We start from the raw sequence: 6,000 nt of genomic DNA on the forward strand, positions 1-6,000 counted from the left end.
GTACAGCTAATGCGATCTACCACTCTGTTGGCCAAAATGATATTATTGGGTGGATAATCTCATTTTTTGTAATCTTCCAATTAGGTCTCTAGCTTGTTTCAGGTAACAAGGCTGAACTGCCATTTAGGAATACCCCCAAAACGATGGTTAGGGTGACAAGATTTGGCATGAAGCTGGGTGTTACGAGACCAAGGCTTCCTGTACACATCTGTGGTGATCTAGCCAGTGGCAGCATCACCCTCCAGTGTGACATCCAAATAATAAACTATAGATAAATACATTTTTTTAATTATGTTTATTATTGTTAAGAAAAGAAGCAAATTCCATCCGTTCGGCAAAGGATTTGATAGCATTCTTTCAAGGTAATGGTGCATCTAACTTTCCAAATGGATGCTCTCTGGGCATCCTTTTCGAAGGGGGAGGAATACCTTAAAATACCAGGAGACGTGAGTGAAAGGTGCTATAAACGGAAATAGAGTTTCATCTGAAATACACAGCTTTGTTCATTGGAACCACGCTACTATGCTAGTGGAGATATTTCGCCTCCCCTTTTATTTCTTATACATTTTTATTACCCCTTTGTATTGCTTATGTTATTTTGATGTTTATTATTATCTTTTTGGTACACATTGACATCATTTTTTTCCCATACATGCTCGCAAAAACACATATGTCGATGAAAATGTATGGGGAGGTAACCTGATTTCACTCCGAATGGGTAACACTAGTAATAATAATAATAAATTATTGTAAGATTCCAACCAATGTGTTTATGTGATTTGTGACAAATGTGAACATTTTTCAATAAACAGACATTAAACAAAAAAAAGAAAAGAAACAAATTTGCTAGCTTCTAATTCACTGCCCTGCCAAATAAGAATCAAGCCATTGATGTATCTGAAATACGGTACAATAGATGACCTAAAATATATATAATATATAAGGTACTGTTGCCCATTAAAAGCTGGCTTTTTATTTACATTGTTCATGTAGAAGGATGAAAACAGGTTTTTTTTTTTTTTGTTTTTTTTTTTACTAAGACCCATTCTCCATAATGAAATCTGGTGTTTCTTTCTGTTATGTTTGAGTCTTTGCATAATCTCTGGAACAGGCCGTGATTACTCATTATAAGCACCCTCAGTTTAGTGACAGCCATACCAAATATATTGGCCAATTTACTGCCAGTAATCCCATTCATGCCTTTATCAAAGAGAACACACTCAAAACAGATAAGTCCAACCTGTATCCACAAACAATAGGAGAAAGGGGCTAGTGAAAAGGAAAAAGGCAGTCATTACTTTTACAGCTTTTCACTGTAGAATTGTTATCAACCGGTAACAGCATGTCTTCAATAAATCTAAATGTTTGTTTGTTGAAACAGCCTTTGTCTAAAATTGAACATTTCTGGATTCATCAAAGTGATGTAAAACGAGATCCAGCTTAACATATTAACACAAAGGTATATAACAAAGCTCAAAACACAGAGATATTGCCTACCTCAACCCACATTATGCTCTATTAAGATGCAAATAGAAGAAATTATAAAAATGATTTAAATTGCATACAAACCAGGTGAGATTATCTTGGAGAGATTTAAAGAGTACCATTTTGGACCTACAGTGTTGGGGCTCATGCCCATGATCTTCTTGCCATTTTTTGCTCTAAAGTATTTGATTAGTCTTAAGCAGGGCAAACTTGCTGAGGGTCTCAGATGATGGGCTTTCATACTTGACAAAATGTCAGCGTCCACCACAAGACACAATTCCATGGTAGCCTTGAGTCAATACTTGCTTGATGTCTCCTGCTACTCCTGTACATATTATTGCTGATTAAGTCATATTACGGAACCTTCTATCCATAGAGACATCAAATATACCTTTTATACCATGATAGCAGAATGCGCATTTTAGTAAATGTTTCTGATACATTCATATTACTCCATTGTCTCTGTCGTGTTCAGAATATATTTTTATGTATAAATTACCCCGGTTTTGGTAATATTTTTTGGGACTGTAACATTTTATATTTTAACCATCACTTCCATTTCTATGTGTGTTCAGATGGACTCACCGTCTTCATCTGTTATGTATTCACCATCGTTGAATGTGTTAGGATATTGGTCTGGAGCCGATGTTGTCTGCATTATCCTTTGCTAGTATGTTATGTGTTAACTTAGTTAATCCTTTCGGGTTTCCCGTCTAAGTTAGCTCTCTTTCCCATTGCTAAGATGGAGATATACTATATAAACCATGTCAAGTCCTAATAAAGTGTTCTCTTGCACCCTGGTTGGTGCGTTGTGTCATGACTGATGGAACGGTTCTTTGAGAGACCCTCTTTTCTGGGAGTAACACCTGTACTTTGAAAACCACAGAGGCTACCCATCTAGAGATGTCCCCCTGGTTCCTGTTACATCATGTATTTTGCCTCAAATGTGAAAAAAAAACAGTTGTCACTGATATATATTTAAACATCTATTTTAGTATTTTGCTCCAAATTATAAGTAATTAATGTCCAGCATAGACAGATTATGAGTGCTCAGGTGGGAAGCTGGGTAGAGAATTTTTAATTAAGCCATGATTTATTAATGGCAAATTAATTATACCTTATTTTGCAGTTCTATTAGCTTGGCGAGTAATTTTATTAATCACCACTGTGCTAATTGCAGATGCGTACAGAAGGATCACTAATTACAGATGCAACCATATGCAAAATAGGGAATGGTGCTGAAGCATGCAGAATGATTGTGGTATTTTTTCTGGTTCAGTCAAAACATTATAATTATTGGATTATTAACTCAAAGGACAGTGCATATATCAGATTTATATATTAATTGATGCTCGAGTTCCTCCGCACCAAACTCATCGAACCATGTCTTCATAGAGCTTGCTTTGTGCACTGGGGCACAGTCATGCAGGAACAGGAAATGGCCTTCCTCACACTGATGCCACAAAGTTGGAAGCACACAATTTTCTAAAATATCTTTGCTGCGGCAATAACATTACCCTTCACTGGAACCAAGGGGCCCAAACAGCTCTCCTTCACCAAACTTTAGAGCAGACACTCCGCATTCTGGTAGGTAGCATTCTCCTTGATTCAGGTTCATCTATCAGACTTCCAACTAGGAGAGAACGCTGCTCCAGAGTCCTGTGTGCTTTACACCACTCCAGCCAACGCTTTGCATTGTGAATACTGATCTTTGGCATGTCTGCAGCTGTCTGGACATGGTAACTAGACATGTGCAAATGGACCAAAAAAGAGTCGGACATTTTTTTTGGTTCGTTATTTGGCCCTTTTTGTTTTTCGGGCAATTAATTTTGTTCCCTGCCCATTCAGTACACCTGAAAATTCAGGGGCATTTTTAATCGGGCCCCGGGCAACATTTGTTACCCGGTGTCCATTTTAACTCTTACTCACACTCTCATTCTCATTCACTCTCTCTCTCACGGTCTCTAAATGTTTCCCTACCTTCTCTGTCGAGTCCTTCTTCAATAATCAATCTTCAATAAGCTGTCCTCATTCTGCTATCTCTGTCCTCATCTCTACGGACATAACCTGGTGGGAACCCAAATACCAGCCTTTGTGGTATTGTCCTTTTCCTGATCCACCATAAGTGCAGTCATTTACCCTTACTTGAACTCAGGTGAATATGCCGGCGCTTGTGGTGACATTGTCTCCCACAATTGGAGGATCGGGGTGAGGATGTCACCGCAAGTGCTGACATTTTGGCGAAAGTTCTTGCTCGGTTTTGTCCCTGAAGATAGCACAGAAGGGAGAAGATAAATGATAGATGATGAAGAAGAAGTGGAAGAAGATATTCTAAATTTCCTATTGGGATTAACTTTAAAACAAGTAGTTGAGGAGCCAACTAGTAAGGAGGCCATATCAGATTTAGTGTTCACGGATATTACTGTAGGTGAAAGTTTGGGATCTAGAGATCATCAGTCTGTGTGGTTTAATACACGAACAAGACTGAGGCCATTTAAATGGAGTCCAGGAGAAATGGGATTATTTAAAAGATGAATTATTGAAGGCATTAGAAAATTGTATTACGCTGGTCAGTAAGAGCAAAGAAACCACTATGGTACACCGGAGACGTGGCCAAAATCGTAAAAAAACAAAGTTAGCCTTTAGTAAATACAAAAATACCCAAAGTGAGGATAATAGACAGGTCTATAAGATTAGGCAGAAAGAAGCAAAGCAAGTTATAAGAGCTGCCAAATCACATGCAGAAGAGAGAGAGAAAAAAGAGGGAGATAAAACATTTTTATGTATATATAAAGGAAAGTAAAACAGGGATTTGTGGGGGTCATGCCAATTCGAATGCACAAGTCTAATGGAAGAAGAAGCTCCCGACACACAATGCTTATGCTGATGTTTTCTCCAGATGCAGTTTGGAACTGTGTAGTGAGTGATGCAGAGGACAGGCGATTGTTCAGTGCTACACACTTCAGCACTCAGCAGCCCCGCTCCATGGCTTCGCGGCTGGTCTGTTGTTACTCCTATACACTTCCGCTTCACAATAATAGAACATACAGTGAACCAGGACAGGTCTATCAGGGCATCGCCGTGTTTAAAGGTCGCTGAGCTCTTCAGTACAACCCATACTGACAATGTTCTCTATGGAGATGGCCGCCTCTGATTTTATACAGCTGTTAGCAATGGGTATAGCCGTAACACCTAAATTTAATAATTAGGAGGGGTGTCCATATACTCAGGGCCGGCCGAAGACTTAACGCTGCCTGGGGCGAAGTTGAAAACGCCACCCCCCCCGCCGACGCGGGGGGGGGGGCATTTTAAACTTCGCCGACGCCATAATCTACGATCCCCCCCCCGGTACTTACCTTTAAACAGTCCTGCGGCGAGTCTCCCTGCTCTGCCACGGTGCCGGCTTGTAATGCTGAGCGCCGGAAATTGACGTCACTTCCGGCGCTCTGCATTACAAGCCGGCACCGGGACCGAACAGGGAGACTCGCCGCAGAGGAGAGAGAAAGAGGGGCGCCGAGCGGGTAAGCGAAAACCACTCGGTGCCCCTCTCTCTCTCCTCCGCTTCAAAAAAAAAACAAAAAAAAAGCGCAATTGCCCCAGTCTGCCCCATTATAGGGCCGGCCCTGCATATACTTTTGGTCTAATACTGGCCCTCATGGACACCTTAATGGAGTCACTAGCATTGAAAGCAGGAATATCACCCATAACATCCTGGGTATCTTATATATGATTACAGCAGTGTAGAATAGGAAGGAGTCAGTTTCAGACTGTGTGACACCCTGAGAATTTGCCCCTTCGCCCTGAAATTGGGGCAAAGACCCCAAGGTATGATTATGTCCATCTTTTACATGTTGTAGAAGGTGTAAGAACAGCATCTATTAAAAAACTGTCAATTTTTTTAATCTGCTATATAAGGTAAATTTTTACTGGACAACCCATTATTTTAGTTATTCGCTTCCACCATGATAATGGAGTTTAATTTTTTCATACTTACCCATTTCAAGTAAAGAAATAGACTAATTGAAGGTGACAGTTAAGATCCATTAAAGGATTATTTTTCTTACTTATTAGCATGCATGGACACCCATTACAGGGCAAGCACAGAATGAAGCCACCCATATCCACTGGGACCTGTAAAAAGGACATGATAAAAAAGACAGGGTAAGAGGCAGTGACTACGTCAGGCCAGACAGCATATGGTAAGCAGCACAACCAGCAATCAATGAGCCGCCTGGGTGTGGAGCTGTCATTTCCCTTGCTCATCAGATCTTCAGTCATCTATTGCATATTAGTACATATTCGAAGTTTATCCCAACACTTCCCACTAACAAATCTTCATCAAACAAATGGAGGTTCCACATTACTCCTACATTTTTAATAAGATGAAACATTTTATCATCTTATCATAATAATCTGATTATTTTTATTATGATACATTTTATTTTGAGAGTAGATTACCTAGTACTTTCACGCAGAGAGAAGAGTGAAATAATTTAGGACACCAACAACAATTAT

Source organism: Spea bombifrons, chromosome 11 (genome assembly GCF_027358695.1).
Source record: "Spea bombifrons isolate aSpeBom1 chromosome 11, aSpeBom1.2.pri, whole genome shotgun sequence".
Lineage (NCBI taxonomy): Eukaryota > Metazoa > Chordata > Amphibia > Anura > Pelobatidae > Spea > Spea bombifrons.